This window comes from Curcuma longa, chromosome 1, assembly GCF_044706935.1.
Source record: "Curcuma longa cultivar G26 ecotype Majalengka, Jawa Barat chromosome 1, ITB_CL_G26_1.1, whole genome shotgun sequence".
Classification (NCBI taxonomy): Eukaryota; Viridiplantae; Streptophyta; class Magnoliopsida; order Zingiberales; family Zingiberaceae; genus Curcuma; species Curcuma longa.
In genome coordinates this window covers 9677800-9695884 of record NC_133861.1, presented here as the reverse complement: position 1 = coordinate 9695884, position 18085 = coordinate 9677800, and the positions used below count along the sequence as shown (strand labels likewise).

The 18085-nt window shown below is 36.0% G+C and overlaps 1 pseudogene; it reads left to right on the top strand.

Annotated features, from left to right (window-relative positions):
* The first annotated feature begins 60 nt into the window (after positions 1–60).
* On the top strand, positions 61–11839 carry LOC141830134 (mitochondrial thiamine diphosphate carrier 2-like; annotated as a pseudogene).
* Positions 11840–18085: the final 6246 nt, after the last annotated feature.

The following is an 18085-nucleotide window of genomic DNA, read 5'->3' as shown; positions in this document are numbered from 1 at the left end:
ATACATTTAAAATGAATAAATAGTATTGTAATGTCAAATTTACAATCCCCGGCGCACCGCCGATGGTTTGATTTCCGGCGGACAGCGCACGCAATCGCGGCGCGAAGCGAGTCACGCGAGGGACAGGGAGGACTCCGAACTGGATCGATGCATATCATTCTTCTTGGATGCTCCGTTGAGATCATATTTTATCGCCACCACACCCGCCCTACAAATCACCCCCACGTCTCGGCCCGAACCCTAGCGTCGTTACGTCGTCCTCTCTTCCTCGGTTTAGGTCCAGGGATTTGAGGTTCGCTGTGTATGGAGGATTCGGGACAACTGAAGCGAGCCTTGGTCGATTCTTTAGCAGGAGCGATCGCTGGTGGGATCTCACGGACTGTGACGTCACCCATGGATGTGATCAAGATTAGGTTTCAGGTCCTATCTTTGTTTCTCTGGATTTAAGATCTGTTTTCTTTTTTCTTTTCATGATCAGTCTCTGCCGACATATTCACGATTTGCTTTCTTTTCATGATCAGTCTCTGAATGGTAATCTCGATATTCCATTTCTATGTTTAGCTGCTGTTTTTTCATGTATTATTGTAGTAAAAACATGAGCAAGATGTTTATGATTTTCTTTAGTTTTTGTTTCTCATTTTAAAGTTTAAGGAACTGTAAGATGATTAACTGTTGCTGTCATGGTCTTATAGTCAATCACTTTACACAAAATCCGTGATTAACTTTCCCTTAAAGAGTGGACCGTTCTATTGGAAAGGTTGCATTGGAGAATATTTGTATTCATTTGGGAATGGATGAACACTAATATATATATGCGTGCGTGTGTATTCTTCATTTCCTTCTTCACTTGATAGATAATCATTGTTTTTCATATTTCTGGACATTTTTATGCACTTGATGGTAACCAAGAAATGGCTTTACTGGCCAATTCAGGTTCAGCTAGAACCAACATCTTCATGGGCCCTACGCCGAAGAGACATTAATAAGACTCCAAAATATACTGGAATTTTGCAAGCTACTAAAGATATTTATCGAGAAGAAGGTTTGCGGGTATGAACCATGTTAGATTTTTTTTGTCTTATGCTTCTATTGCCATCAAATGTTCCTTATTTAGGGATTAATGTATGAATTTGATCAGAAAATGCATGATAAATGTATTGGCTTCAAGAACCTTAACTAATTCCTTTCACTATTTAAGTAATTAATATTATGCCAACCAAGTTTGATGTCCATGTCAAGTCCTGGTCATGATGTCTTTACAACCTCAACTATAGAGAGGAAGAGCAAGTGAAGGTGGTGGTGTTGGGGAGGAAGAAAAGAATGAAGGATTCTCCATCAGCTAACTCCCACCTTTTGTCTCAACAAGGATGGTGTTGTATTCCCATTGTCTTCTTTTTTGCTTGATCTGAAGTAGCCAATGATCTTGTTGCAGTTGATCATAAGGTTTCATTTGTTTCTCTGCCTTGAGAACCCTTGTTGCCTTTTCCTTTGGTTATTCAACTACATGGGTTCTTGTTGCCATGAGAACCCTTGTACTTGGCCTGGGTGGCCTTGTCCTTGTGCTCCCATTTTCCCATTGTGTTCTTGACATCACTCGTGACTTGCTGATGCTGATGTTGGGATTTTGTAGCAATGACATCTAGATCAGTTGCAAATTATAGCTAAAATCAAGGACACTCACGTGAGTCCTCCTTTGAGCTCACTTGGCCGATTCCTTAATGAGACGAGTAGATGAGATCTTCTCCACTTTGTCTAAGATCTATCAATCTTCATTAGTTGATTCCTTCACATCCTCAACAATTATTTTTGTAGCCTCTTTGCTCTCCTTTTTCTCCTCTGTGTGATTGACAGCGAGAATCACATTGTTTATGGTTTGAAATCCCTCAGATTCCCTTGATCCCCACTTGTACTAGCCAAAAGCCTATGGAACCTATGTGATAACCCATGGTACACTTGCCACCTTATTGCATGAGTATCATAAGGGAAATTACTGATGTTTAATGTTGTGTTTTGGAACTCCAACGGAATGATAAATCACGGTCATTCAAGGTGTACGACTCAGAATTTCGATCCATAGAATAGATTATAAAAAATTATTTTGTACTCTCTGAAATTCCATGTGGATTGCAGATGCATTGGTCATTCAAGAGATGCATGCATAGGAAGGAAATTTATCACTCTTATTCTTGCAGATGCATTGGGCATTGGGAAGATGCATGCATGGAATGGGTACTGTTTTTTCGTTTTAATTCTTGCAGATGCATTAGGCATTGAAGAGATGCATGCATAGGAAGAATACAGGAACTTGAACAGATATATGCCACATGGAATTTTGTCAAAAATAGATAAAATTAAGAAAAATGTGGGCGCTTCATTTTCCTATGTTTTAATATTAAGGATAGGTAGCTGCCAATGTCAGTGTTGCTGATATATAACTGCTGAACCTTATTTAGCCTTTGATGCACTTCTTATGGCTCTATACGGGATTGGCTAGTGGCTGGCTATATCTTTCTTCAAACTGGCTGAACCATGTTCTAAGTTAGATATTTAGTCTAGAGAAGTTGTAGCCAAGGTTCAAAATCTTGAGTCATGCTGAAGTTTCGATCTTTGACTTTCGGTACTGTGCCAATGTTCCGGTGCATGGTACCAATGATAGATTGGAGATTGAAAGAGGAAGGAGAAGAAACATAGGAAGAGGACATTGTTTGTGCCGAATAATATCGAGTTTTAGTAATTTATCAGAATGATACATTTCAACCATTTTGCCCAGCACGGTATGAGATTCAAACCATGGTCTTAGTGAGAGGATCTTTTAACCCTTCATTCCTATTTTTCTTAGAAAATTGGTTGTACATTAGAACCTAGAAAATAGAATAAAAAATTTAGAATATTGCAGATGTTTGTTTTTTGAATGAATTATTGCCAAGTTGATTTTGTTTCACCAAGAGTCTAAACAAAACAGGGATTTTGGAGAGGGAATGTTCCAGCTCTACTATTGTACATGCCTTATGCAGCTATACAATTTACGACTCTGCACTACTTAAAGACTCTTGCAGCAGGTTCATCCAAAACTGGTATGCTTTTGGAGCTTATGAATTTGCTATCTGAAAATTAATTGTACTAACTTTCACATGTAATTGAATGTGCTTTTCTACATAGTTAGTTACAAGATGGCTAGTTCTCTTATATTTTGTCTTTTATGCATCTAATAAGCTTGAATAAGTAATACTACTACTTTTTTTCCCATTTCCACCCATGTGAAACAAGATGAACTAAATTGAGTGGAAGAATATATTTTATCAATTTGTTCCCCTTTAAATTGCTTTATTTGTCTCCTATTTCCCTCCAAGTAAACATGGTGCAGGTCTTTTTTTGGTGGAATTACTTTTTCCAGCTAAACTTCTTGATGCTTCAATTTCTACAAAATTGATTAATGGAGTAGGATCTAAATTAATCATAATAAAATTAGAATGCTTTGATGTCTTCAAAATTAGTTTACATATGATGATGAGTTACGACAATGTATGTCTATATCTATATATAAGATAAGTTTTGTTATCATCTCAACACCTGCTGCTTTGATCGGTTAGCTTTTCCAGTATTCTATTCTATATTTTACTAGGTTGGTAATTCCTAGTACAGTTAGGTTAGCTCCACCTGCAATCTGTTCTCAATTTAGTTAAGCAAATTTGTTTTCCTTTCAACATTCTTGACAAACGTGATAAGTTGTTATTTCTCAGAGGATCATATGAAGTTGAGTCCTCACTTATCTTATTTTAGTGGGGCATTAGCAGGATGTGCTGCTACAATAGGATCATACCCTTTTGATCTTCTCCGAACAATTTTAGCATCACAGGGTGAGCCAAAGGTATTTTTTGTTTATTGTCAATGTTTTTTTGAATGCAGGGAATTAAGTCAATAGGCCATATGCTCCAAACCTATCATCATTCTCATATATACTCTATCATCTCGTAAAATCCTTTGTTTTTCCAAGGCACACACAATTCACACGAATGCTATATAGTCCTGACACTTCCATCCTTAGAAAAATTTATTGTTTGTAATAAATACATGATTTTCTAATTCATATAAGATGAGAATTTATGACTTGCATCTATGATTGTTTATATCTATATATCTATATATATATATATATATATATATATAATACCAATATCTAAAATCAGTTTCCTAAGATAATCAATATGAAGACAACAATCGAGAGGAAAACTTTGTGACTAATTTTGTTGCTGGAACCTTCAGTATTGAATGCTGAGTTACAGCCATGTTCTGAATTACCAGATTCTCCATGCAAAGACAATAGCAGTCAGAACTCTAGGTCATTTGAGAACAGCTCTTTCTCTATCAGAGGGTTCTGGAGAATCAGACTGATTGTTTGCTATGCTGTAGCCGTGAAATAATGAATCTGCAACTAAAGATTCATAACAATTTCACATTCCAAAGATATATCAGCTGATGTTCTTCTGCCAATTCACAAAGAGAATATGTAACATTCGAGTGTACTCTCTTATTTCCAGATGAGGTTTAGGGGTAAGTCTATTCTTAAGAATCAACCTATAGGAAATATTATTTTGGATGGAAATCTTGTATGCCAAATAAAATTGCCCCAAAAGATAATACACCAGGGTCGATAAACAAACTGTTTGTGCATTCAACATTCAAAAATTTTCTGAGGCTGCTTGTTGCCATTCAAATAAATCTTTTGTTTGTGGGATACGGAGAGATCTCTCAAAGAGTCCTCAATCTACCATTGTGAATTTGATATTGATAGTGAAGTGAAAGATTGATTAATTGTTAGTTCACCGTACCTATAACATTTAGAACATCTAGACTTGTTGCTTATTGTTAGTTGAAAATTCATATAAGTTTGCATCTCAAGATTAGGAATTTGTCCCATGGCTTATTCCAAAAATTGATAATCATGTTCATTTCCAATTTTGTAGGAGATGTTGAGTGTTTGTGCAATCGTGCCTTAAGTGGTCGAGTTCAACCTTGAGTTTTGATGTTTGTGCAAAGAATTTTGACCGGAGATGGCTTTGCTAGCAAAATAGATGTGAGAGTTGAGAGAGTGTATCCTTGAGCGAGTATTGATCTCAATTTAGGTGAGACTTAACAATTAGAATAATCATAGTCTTGCTTCCAGTTGTCTGGAGTTGAGCACAGTCAATCGGTATCCAAAGTCAACTTAGGCTGATCAATTCACTAGCGAAGAGAATGTTTCTGTTCATTGTTGAATCAACTGGGCAGTTGACTAATTTGTGGTCAGTCGATTGATGCTACAGTAGGATAGCTGGAAGGACCTTGATAAAGCAGCATTGCAATGGTTGGATGATCTAAGGGTTCTAGTGGAGCAATTGACTGATAGTGCATTCCAGACGATTCAAGTAGCTGTTGGCAAATTTAGGGTAAAGCGATTAGAAAACTAGTTGGTTGATGGTGGATCTAGTCAACTGATTGACAATAGATGAGAACAACAAGGGAAGCATTGAGGGATTGAAGGCTGTATAAGGGGAGCAAGGTGGATGTTTGAATGCTAGCAAAATAGAGATCGGATAGATCTTATTTAGCTTCTCTTGTAGTCTCTTTAAGCCTTCCTCTAGAGGCTATCATCAAATAAGGAAAAAAATCGTGGGCTTTCTAGGAGTGACTTGCCAACGAGTCATAGGTCATAAAGTAGGAACGAGGGTGTCAAACCACGTTATATGATCATGTTAGTAATTGTGGTATGTGCAAATTCATTTATTTTTTATTTCATTGCAGTAACTCTTCTTTGACCTTGCTAAGCTTGTAGCAAGAGTAGATAAATTGGTATTTGCAGGAATAATTGCTATTCACTTCCTCTATCTTACCTGACCTTCCATACTCACTGGTCTGAATACGAAGTATGCTCATCCTCTTAAGCATAGGAATATATCTCCACATCTGAACAGTTTTTTGTTATATGTGACCATTTGCTCGTTCGGAGCTAGGAGAGTTGCATGGTTGGCACCAAATGCAGTCCTCAACAACACATGTCAAAGCTATTTGACTATGTTGTTTGTGTCCAAGTGTGTTTGATGAAATCATCAACATCATCACCGCCACCTTTATGCAAGACGATGCAAACATAACTAGTAACATTGGCATCAGTTCAATCACTTTGTTACATTAACCAGAGTTTCATTTTGTATCCCTCTCCTTCCACTCCTTACAACTGTAACTCTAAATCTCTTATCAATTCATTATTTATATAGATTCCATTGGCTGCCTTTGAATGTGTGCATACCATCGCTATTTTATCTGATTTTATCTACACAACTACACCTAATTGCTCATCATTGTATTTTTTTTAAAAATTATATTATCTTTCCTAGTAAGCCCCAACGTTCATTTTAGCATTTTTATCCTGCTACATTTTCCTTTTTTTTCACATTTTTTCCTAGTTGCCCAATGAATGATCTATGAAGTGGGGTTGGTTGGTCGTACCATAATTTATAAACTTTACCATTTTGACCACCTAACTTTTATCCTGTTAATAATATCTTTGTTATTTTTGCCTTCTGAATAATATATTCAATTTTAGATGTCTAAGATTTTGATGTGTTCATTCATCTTAATTGTTCCTTTTATTCTTATTTTATTGTTGAAATCACATTAAGATTTTCTGAACATTCTGCAGCCAAGAATTGTAAGATGATCAAAGAGGACAATAAATATTTTAAATGTTGACTATGAGACTAATTTATATGAAGTGAGAGATATTGGTTATTCCTCCTATCTTGAGGATTAATACAATGAAGCCTTTGTGAATATGCAACAAGTCAATGCCATGTTCAATATCCTAGAAAAGGCATGCAACATTTCCTCTAATCACATTCCAACGCTTTATAGAAAATTGCTTGCTCTAACCATCAAAGACTGAATATTTATTCTTTCCTAATCGCATAATTGCTTAAAAGTTTTTCAAAGTAAGGTTGGCCAGAGCATTCAAATATGGAGTCTGATGGTCAATGCTTCAGAGCTTAACACATTACTGAAGGAAAGTTTCATGTTTCTGAATGTTGATCATTTAATTACTTCATATGAACTTTTTCTCTGCATAGATAAGTCATTTGATTTTCATTATGTTTTATTATGACACCATTGAAAGTAATAGTGGTATTATTGCATGTAAAAGTGAAAATTTCACCCATCTAATACATATGCAATCTCAACATGTTAATTCATGGCTGAACTACGATGCGGGCCTAAACATCTATCTAATATTGTATGATCTTAGCCAGTATGGTCTACCACTTAATCTGAGCAGAGATCGAGAGGGGAATCTCTGTTTTCTAGGTGGTCCATAGTGAATAATAATATTAATGGTCATAGTGGTCCACAAGTCAGTATGAACAAGATTAAATTTATTCCATGCACGAGAGTTTCATAAAGCAAATGGGAGTTTATGACTCTTAGCCAATTGATAATAATTACAAAAATCAAGAGAAATAGATTTGTTTGCAGACACATTACAAGACTTTAAAACTCGATTAACAACTTCAAAAGACAGATGATCAAGACGCTTGTGCAGAGATTCGGATCAGAGGAAACTGCAATTTGAACTTGAAAAAGACTTGAAGATGAAGCAGAAGATAGTTGGGGGGGGGGGGGGGGGGGGGGGGGGGGGGGGGGGGGGGGTGCATACTCAATATAGATCACGGTCAAGGATTCCCTGGAGAATGACTTCGTGTGTAACTTGATCCTTAACCAAGAAAAATGTGGAATGAAATTCATATAAGCTTTACACAAACGAGAAACACCAATGAGATTTTTAGACATGAAAGGAGTATGAAAAATATTGGATAACTTTGATTTAAATTTTCTTACCATCACATGCATAGCGCCGGTAAAAGGAGTGACAGAATCAACATATTCATATCAGGGGTAAAGTGGTGAGTTGCTCTTGAATCCATATACCAATTAGGATCACTCACTATATTAGCCGTAGCAATGAAACTAGAAACAACAGAACTAGTGGCAGACGAAGACATATTAGTGGTAACAAAATTATTGAAAGCCTTTGGTTGAGGAAGCGCTAGTTGATAATGAAGATTTGCTCTATGATAGCAAATATTTAGTGTGCCCGAGTTTGAGACAAATTTGGCATTGTGGTTTTAAGGCCTGAGTGGTCTTATTCTGTAGAGGTTTCCACTGGTTGTAAAATTATATAGTTGGAGGATTGCCAAGAAGACTATTTTGAGAGGGGTAGGGTGTAGGGAATTTTGATTGAGTATTTGGAAAGCTTGACAGTGTAGAAAATTGATTCTGTCTTGGATGAGGATGGTTTTTGGTCATGGACAAACGAGCTATATTGGTTTGAAGGGAGCTCAATTGATCTGCAGATTCTTGCCTTTCTAATATGTATTCATAGCTTAACAATAAGCTATGTGATTCTTCAATGGAGGGTTGGTCACCATGATTTTGTATAGAAGTCACAAAAGCATTGTAATCCTTCCCAAGACCAACTAATAGATACAATAAATGATCATTGTAAGAAATAGATTCTCCAATAGAAGCAAGTTTGTTGGAAATACCTTTTAATTTCTGAATGTATTCCATGCCGAGAGACCGTCTTTTTTCAGATTCTGCAACATACTTCTCATTTCTGCCACATGAACAAATGACTAGGCAGAGTAAATCTGATCGAGAGCTAGACAGATGTTGCATGTTGTTGAATACCCAATGATTTGAGTTAAGAGTCCTTCAGTCAAGGATGAATAAATCCAGCTCATTATTAGACGATTGTAGTGTTGCCAAGAGGTATACTTAGGATTAACCGTCAGATTGTTGAGATCAAGGGATTTGGGAGGGCAAGAACAAGTACCATCTATAAACTCCTCTAATCCTTTAACATTCACTATGTTCAGGAGCTGATTTTTCCAAATCAAATAGTTATTTTCGTCTAGCTTGATAGAAAGGGTTGATTCATCGAAGGAAGTGTTGGAAGGGGATTGAGATTAGGCTGAACGATGGGAATCAACAGAGTAGAAGTTGGAGTTGGATGAATCATACCAGGATTTGTCTGTGTGGTTGATGATGTTGGAGAAAAAACCATGTTTGCTGGCGACAGTGGTGGCTCTGATACCATGAAGAGCTTTATGTGAAAAGATGCAAAGGAAAGTTGTATTAGGTTTCTCTATTCTCTGCAGATGATATAGATATAACTAAGAGGATAAAATAAGAAGATAATGACTAAAGTAACCATTAATTATTATACACTGCTATCACCAACAATGCTGCATTTTTTGATCTCTCCTAAATTGTTGAGGGGCGATGATTCCATCTATCCTAGACCTCTTTTAGTGTTGTCTACCATAGAGCAATTAATTTGCAAATGTTTGAGATTACTGTGCACAATCTGCTTGGGTTTTGAATCTTTTTTAAAGATTCTCTTTATGCCATACTATGTTGTATTTGCGTGCTTGTATTTCTAAGTGCTTGGTTAGAGTCAATTGGTTCTACACCTTTCTTTAAATCTTAGTTTTTTTTTATGACAAGTCTTGATTGCTCTGACAATTTTTTGGAGGCATACAGCTGCTATTTTGTAAGAACAAAAAAAATGTATTTAAAAAATACTCATATACTGGGAGGAATTGTCTTTTTGCTTGGTCCATGCACCCATAATACTCCAGCAGCTTAACTATATGGAAAGGATGTGACATTTTGAAAATAGCTGCAATCTAAGCATTGAATGGATTATATGGGCGGTGACTGAAATCATGTATAAATATGTAGGTTTATCCCACCATGAGGTCTGCTTTTTATGATATCATTAAGACTCGTGGTATTCGCGGACTATATGCTGGATTATCACCTACACTCGTTGAAATAATTCCTTATGCTGGTCTTCAGTTTGGATCTTATGACACTTTCAAGCGAGGGATGATGGTAAAAGTTATTACAGTTTTCCATTTTCTTGAAGTTGTATGAAGCTTGATATTGTTAGTGATTTATCAATTGTTTCTTTCTGATATTATGTGCCATCTTGCAACATTCTTAGGATTGCCAGTTTCAAAACACAACTAACATGATTTATCGTTATAATTCATGTGAATTTTCTTTTATTTTCTCTATTCTAAAATCTCTGTTTCCTTGTTTTTATATATCAAGCAGTTTATATCTGTCATAACCGGATTCACCTTTTGCTAGGGTGGCGGATTCCACCTTTTGCTGCAACAAAATATGTTATATTTGTTGCATGCATAATCAGATCCTGTTTTTTGTTGTATTAGTGTGAGGGTAACCCCTTCTTTTGTTGGAGGTAATCTTAGTTGTATTTGTTGAGATGCTGTATAGAAATGAAGAGCTAGTGTATGTAGTCCCTTATTTTATTAATTGTCAACTTAATGTTTTGGTATGTGATATGTATTTCTATGGTGTTTCTTTGTAGATCCACCGTTCATTCATCTTTGACTAGTGAATGGAAAAAAATGAAATTTAAAATTTTTTGTTGTTTGCTGCTTAGTATGCGTAAGTGCTTTGTTTATTTATAGTTTTTAACTCCCATTTTTCCTGCACACAGACATGGAATCAACACAGACATGGACAGATTTTCTGTTACGAGAGCAGCAACTTCAGATGATTCTCTTTCTAGTTTCCAATTGTTTGTATGTGGACTTGCAGCTGGAACATGTGCTAAAGCCATCTGTCACCCTCTTGATGTTGTAAAGAAGAGATTCCAGGTAACATGAATATCTTAGTGCTGGATGACTGAAAAATCCTGCTATAATGTATCTTATATGCTACAGTGTCAATGGATGCTCTAGCCTTTCTATTTTGCATAGTCGCATGCTCAAAATTTTGGAAGGAGGTTCTCAATATGTGTCTTTCATTTGATCGTTGGGCTTGTGCTGATACTAATCACAGATAGTTTCTTGCATAATCCTTTTACTCAAGTAGTAGGACATGTACAAAATCCATGTTCATGTATTCCTTCTACGACCATCTGTGAGGAGGTATCATTATGGGCTTCTACGACCATTAATTAGCATAGAAAAGATGCTATGAATATTCATCTACTTGTAGAATACTATGCTAGTTAGTATTTAATTAGCATAAAAAAGATGCATCTAAATCAGATACGGTATTCAAATTGTTACTTTTAGTGTGTTCAGGAGTCATGCCTAATTTTTGTTTTTTTTTGCTTGCTTCAAAACACTCTCTTTCTAACCAGCAGGATTAATCTTAAGGCCATTTATGGAGGTTTCCACAAAGTTTTCTTGCTAACATTATCTAATTTGTGCTATTTTGACAGTCATTTCCAAGTTGCCTATCAATACCAAAATGAGTTCAAACTTTTTCAAAAAAAAAAAAATATACAAACCCCAGCTCAATCAATATCTTCCGGAACCAAACCAAATCAAACAATGCCTTCTTTTTCTGGAGTTCTATTTTGCCTGGTTTAATTCCTTCTACATTGTTTAATCTGCTTTTGGTTTTTGCAGGTTGAAGGTCTACCAAGGCATCCACGGTATGGCGCAAGAGTAGATAGGTATATGTACAGAAACATGTACCACGGCCTATTACAGATACATCGTACAGAGGGGTGGCACGGACTCTACAAAGGCATTGTCCCATCACTGCTCAAGTCTGCTCCAGCTGGTGCAATCACATTTATAGCATATGAGTATACTTCCGAATGGCTGGAATCTCTACTCGCATGAAGAACATGAATAGTTCGTTTCTCATTGGTTTAGTGCCGTCACACATCTGTGGCCATTTTTTTAGCTTTATTCCTAGTCACCATTTATGCCATTTTCATTTTATTATTTAGATTTATAAGAGCTATTTTACCGCATCAGTTTCAGTGCATCGCCATCTGATGGCTCAAGGTAGTAAATCTTTAATGAGAGAGAACATGTTCGATCACAGGTTGTTTCTCTAACATGAACAGGCAACTGAAGAACCAAAAGCACTAGAATTTGTACATGTCTATAAATTATGATTCAAGGGGAACAAGTAGGTCAATAATAAGCAAATGAATCTACACTGTTAGTTACTTGCATAGTTATGAAGTGTCATGCTTCGCTCTTCTTTTCCCTTTGCCTTCTAGCTGGCCTCTTTTCTAAACCCGCCATCTTTGTGGTTTATTTGTCTCAGATGAGTAAAGGCATTCCTTATTTGTGCCAACTATTTGATACTCACCCTATGAATCTTTAAATTTAGTCTGAAAAAATAGGTAAAAATTAATTCTTACATGTGAATTTATATAGATCATCGTCAACTATTTGTATTTGTCTCAACTTGTATGTTATTTTAAAGTGACCAAGAAGTCTCCGGGGTAATGGTGCAACGGTAGGACATCCGGGTTGTGAAATAGTTCGATCCTTAGTTATGGCGTATTCGTAGGAATTTTTCTCCAAATGGGGAACGTAATCAAAGGATGTTGGGCATCTGGATTGATCGTCGTATGCGCTTCCCGATTTATCCTGGTGGTCGGTGGGAAACTTCAATCGGATCCCCAGGAATTGAGTCCACGAGACTGATTGGGATTTATCAATTTTTTTTTTTAAAGTGACCAAGAAATAGGATTATATGGTCTTCAGTATACATGAATTTCTATCAACTCAGATCAATCAGTATTAGCAATTTACAACTCAAAGTTGATTCCAATGTCGCTGCCCTAAGATTAAGTTTGCAAGAAGATTATAAAACAAGAATTTATTCTAAATGTAAAAAACTGATTATAAAACTTCCATGCCTATGTTTTTTCCCCAAATTTTGGAATTAATTATTTTTCTCTTCAATGTCTAGCAATTCTCCACGTAACCTACAAGTTTTTTCATCCTACCAACTAGAACATCCATACGCCTTCATTTGTGCTATTTGAGGATTTTGACATAATTTTTTGAAGTCTACATCATTAAATGTATTTGATTGGGCATTCATCTCCTCTGTTCGTTGCAATTGCAATCATTCGATGAGCCAAGGTTAATCAGTTAGAAGATAATTTGTATTTTTTTTTTAGTAATTTAGGTATTTAACTTTTCGAATTGATTAATTTTGAAAGCAATTGATTCGATCTCATGAAAGATCTCAGGGTAAATTCGAGAAGTGCTCGCATTGTTAGACATTGATAATCGATCTTCACAAGTTATTCCTCACTCATGAGAGGCATGCTCCACTTGACACTCAATTACAACTCAATATGGCCGCTCCACCAATGGACTCATATCCATGGATAATCTGTATTTTACATTGCATTCGAACACACGACCGCTCTACTAATGGGCTCAGGGTCATGAATAATTATATTTCATGTTATGTTTCATATTTTTCTATCAAATAGAGTATAAATATGCTTCAACTAAGAATTGATGATGCTATGGAGATTCATTAAATATCTTTACCGTTGCATCATGTTGGGGAGCAAGATAATTTGCATTTGATCTATCGGACAGAGACAATGCACGCGAAGGAGATAATTGAGACAAGATTAATGAATTAGGACAGATGAACCTATGAAATCTGCATTGGGAATAAGAAAAACACTGTCTGCTTTTGTCTTCTCTTCTTAACTTCTAACAACATTGCTAATATGCTATTGCATAGTAGTTATGTATGAGTGATTCTAGAGGATGTTTAATCCCTTATTTTGCTTCATCTTAAAAATCACTTTCATACCTGAATGCAGTATAAATTCAATCTTACCGTCAACATTATCTTAAGCTTTTTCTTATTGTTCTTCCAAGGCAAAAATCTTTAACTGAATAATAGATGATTCAAAACAAATTGATTTAGTTGTAAAAGATTAAAATATTGCATATCTGATTTCTAAATTTCCCTGTAGTATCTTTTCCTTGACTTCTTCAGACTATTGTAGCTGAGTTTCTCTATAATTTTTGTGTATGTATGTTAATGCTAAACTAGTTAAGTTAGGTAAATCCATAAGTATATCACCTTTTAAACTAACAAAGATGAGCAATATCCTACTTGAATTTTTGCCATGTTTGGACTAATTTTGATGAATAAATACTCTTAGCTATGCACAACACCTTTTTCATGTGAAAAACACACAAACCAAAGGCGAATCGCTTGAATCTTTTATACCATCTTCTAATTCTCGTACCAAAATTTAATATGTGTAAAACTTCCTCTAAGTCACTTTCTCTAGATTCTCATTCTCATTTTTTTTTGTCTTACCAAATAATTAAATTGTTTGATCAAGGGATAATTTTTTCTTGCACTAATCATTATAGTGATTTTGATGGCACATGGCCTAGAAAATATAATCGTTTTCTTTGTCTCTTGACTACCAAATATTATGGATAAGCTAGAAAAAAAATAATATATTCTCTGTGATGATTAGCACGAACTTTCCCATCTTCGTCAAGAAAAGTAATATCAAGTATGTTCAATTTTATATGCAGTGATGTGTCTTTGTTTGAAAATGACTAGTTGTTGCTCAACTTCCTATTAAGTTTTTATTATTCGTTCTACTTTTTATTTATTTACTATTATTACTTTCTTATTCTATTAGAAATTATTTAATTTTATTTATATTTTTTATTTTATTTTGATAATTCAGACGTTCAAATTTTACCCATATACCCTCTTGATTTGAATTTTGATCTTTTTTATTTGTTCTCTTAAATATTTTCACCACACTGTTAAAAATGTTTAATCTTTGAAACTTATCTATTAATAGTATGTCCCACAATTAATTGGACATTGATAAAATAATTACATAAGACATTGTTGATAATATATAAAAGTTTGATCTTTTTTTGCACAGTTGGAAGATTTATTTTGCTACGGCCGAAAATAAATCATTGCAAAATTTTAATTTCATTCCTTATATAAACCAATGAAATTTTACAAATAATTAATTTGTAAGGTATTATATATATATACACAATTGATCTGCTGGGCGCCGTTTGCTGGGCGTCGCGTGGGCGACAACTGACGTGGAAGCCACGTCGCATCCTGCGCGCGTGGTGGCGAAGAAAAACAAACTCGATTCCTCGCTAAACCCTAACCCACCTCCGTGATTCCTCTCCTGCCCGATCTCCTCGATTATATTCCTCTCCTCCGCCTCTCTTCGCCGCCGCAAACCCTAACTCTCCTCCACCTCTCTTCGCCGCAAACCCTAACCCTGCTCCGCCTCTCCTCGATTCCTCTCCTCCGCCTCTCTTCGCCGCCGCAAACCCTACCTCCTTCTTCCTCCGCCTCTCTTCGCCGCCGCAAACCGAGCCACCGCAACCTCGCCACCGCATCCTCACCACCGCAACCTCGCGCGCGTCTAGTCTCTTCTCCCCTCACCACCGCAGCCTCGCTGGGTGCTTCCCGCGGCGCCTTTGGTCTCTTCTCCCTGCTCGCCTCAAGACCCCACTGCTCGCCTCAAGACCCTGCATTGCTCGCCGCCTCGCAGGGTCTTGAGGCGAGCAGTGGTCTTGAGGCGAGCAGGGAGAAGAGACCAAAGGCGCCGCGGGAAGCACCCAGCGAGGCTGCGGTGGTGAGGGGAGAAGAGACTAGACGCGCGCGAGGTTGCGGTGGTGAGGATGCGGTGGCGAGGTTTGCGGTGCGGCGGCGAAGAGAGGCGGAGGAAGAAGGAGGTAGGGTTTGCGGCGGCGAAGAGAGGCGGAGGAGAGGAATCGAGGAGAGGCGGAGCAGGGTTAGGGTTTGCGATCGGGCAGGAGAGGAATCGCGGAGGTGGGTTAGGGTTTAGCGAGGAATCGAGTTTGTTTTTCTTTGCCACCACGCGCGCAGGATGCGACGTGGCTTCCACGTCAGCTGTCGCCCATGCGACGCCCAGCAAACGGCGCCCACACCCAAAACTCTCTCTCTCTCTCTCTCTCTCTCTCTCTCTCTATATATATATATATATATATATATAATTGATGTATCCAATTTTTAAGGTTGGATTAATTTTAGAGGTGATAGATTTGATCCCATAAAAATTTTTTTATTGATCATCAAAATAAATCAGAAAGTAATAGATCAAACGTACGTGGAGGTCAACTAGTCTATTGAATTTTCTACTTTATTTTTAAATTTGAAAGAAAAAAATTAAATTTTTTCAACTCATAGGTCAATTCAAACTAGCCGCGAGCCGACCCACGAGGGTCATGGGACTAGACAAGCCGATCCACTTGAATCCGTCTTAAAATATATTGAAAAAATTTTAACTCAATCTATTTAAATTGTTTAGTAGAACGGACTAATCTGATGGACCCAACTCAAATAGACTTTTCTAGTCTTGACGAAAAGTTCAACATTATATATTTTTTAAACTCTCTAAATATAATATATTTTAGGTGAAATTCAAACCTTCATTACCTATCGAGTATGTTTCATCTCTAATCATTATCGTATAATCCCACTTCATGATGCAAGATATTATATATTCGTTATCACATATGATTGTTATTTGAGATACAATTTTTTATGTGATCGATTATATGAGATCACTGGAGTAATGTATTCCATTTTTTACTAAAAAGATACCGTTTTTACATTTTAACATTATTTTCTTAACATTAATAAAACTTCAGCCAATTTTATGCAATAGTTTAAAAACCCACTAAAGTATTCATAAATAAATAAATTAATTAAAAATTCTATTAAAAAAATATGGGTTCCACCATCCACTTTGCAGATAAGAACCAAAAATTAATTATGATATCAAATAATATATTAAATTATTATATAATTTATAAATAATTTTTAAAATTATATTTAATTATACTTCCTAAAAATACAAAAATGATATTATATATAAAAAACTGAAATAAATATTCTCCTGAAAATTTTTCTAAATGGTTACAAATTGCAACCTTGCAACTATTATTATTATTATTTCTAATATCATTTCGAGCAAAATTTAGCCGTATTGACTCAAATATTTTTTTGTAAAAAATTTATTAATATTGGTAAAGCTATTTCAACTTAATTAAGATTATTCCAACTTGATAAAAAAATATTTTATTTTATTTTAATCAAACGTAATATAATATAGATCAGTTTAAGTAAAATTATTTAAAGCAAGCAAATAGAATAAAAGTTTTTTTAGAATGAAAAGTAAGATTAAATATTTTTTAACATGAGATTCCTTATGAGTTAAGATATCCATTTCTTGTAAAGTGTCATTTGAATTATTATTCACTTGTAAATGACTATGACAGTTATTTGACAAAAAATTTAAAGAACGTCACTTTATTTTTAAATCATAAAAAATGCCATATTTTGATTTCTTTTGATAAAGGCATTCCATCTTATATATTTATTCAAATATTCTCCTTCGAAATTATTATCTTTCATCTAATTTTTTAAAATTTAGATGAAGAAATAAAAATAATATAGAAGAATATATTTAAATAATTATATAGAAGAATATATTTAAATAATTTTTAAAATTATATGTTTTTAAATGTGGACCCAAAGGGCACCTATCAGGGGAGGGAAACAAAGGGCTTTCCGTGCCACGTGGTTTCCATATCCTGTCAGTGACCCATTCGCATGACACACATCACGTGACACCTCTCTGTCTTCATGAAGCAGAAGAGTTGAGAGGCACAAGACAGCCACACAACTGCACCGCTACTACGCTCACAGGGCTCACTCAGAGAGTAATAGTCTACCAGTATATTTAACAGAGTCAATGAAAAATAAAAATTCCAAGAAAATAAATATAAATAAATAAATAAAGAGAAAACACATCTCTGCCACCTCTACGCTGTCAATGCCGATGCCATAACCTGCCTGCACCAACCTCTCTCTCTCTCTCTCTCTCTCTCTGCGACCAGCGCAGGGGAGGAGTAAAAGAGGTTTAGAGGGTGAATGGGGCGATGATGAACTGTATGTATTCAGAGACGCTGCCAGAGTGATGTGACCCGTCGAACAACCTCATCGTGATGTGATCCCCATCTCTTTCTCGCCTCGATGAAATCTTCCCTCCTTTCCGCTCGCCCTATCGCCTCCTTGGACTTTGCGGCAGCTAGCTGCCGCGGTAACTAGGGATTATTGCTGCGTAGCATTCCGCTACAGCATGGCATAGAAGAAGGCGCTGTTCCTTCTGCTTCCCATTGCCTCCTTTTGGTGGCTC